We start from the raw sequence: 650 nt of genomic DNA, 5'->3' as shown, positions 1-650 counted from the left end.
TTATATTGTTATTATATAAAATAATAATAAAATAATGTTTATTATTGTAGATATTACTATTTTATATAACAATATTTATTACCTTATAATTTTATTAATATTATTATCATTTATTATACACATATATCATTATATATATATATATATATATATATATATATATATATATATATAACCTTTATTTATAAAGCGCTGTAAATTCACACAGCGCTGTACAAACAATCTTTTAGTCAGACAGTTCCCTGTCCTCAGGTTTACAATCTAAAATATATATATATGTGTGTGTGTGTGTGTGTATATATATATATATATAATATTTATTTTTATAGAGATTATTATCATTTATTATACACATATATTATTTAAAATATATATTATATATATATTATAGATATTATTATTTCATATAGCAATATTTATGGTTTTATGGTTTTATTAATATTATCATTTATTATTTACATATATATATAATATTTATTTTTATAGATATTATTATTATTTCATATAGCAATATTTATTATTTTATTAATTTATTAACATTATTATCATTTATTATACACATATTGTATCATATAAAATATATTATGTAGTGTAGATGATGATGATGATGATGATGATGATGATGATGATGATGATGATGATGATGATGA

This window comes from Sceloporus undulatus, chromosome 1, assembly GCF_019175285.1.
Source record: "Sceloporus undulatus isolate JIND9_A2432 ecotype Alabama chromosome 1, SceUnd_v1.1, whole genome shotgun sequence".
Classification (NCBI taxonomy): Eukaryota; Metazoa; Chordata; class Lepidosauria; order Squamata; family Phrynosomatidae; genus Sceloporus; species Sceloporus undulatus.
The sequence above is the reverse complement of the archived record's forward strand: the minus strand, read 5'-3'. Positions refer to the sequence as shown.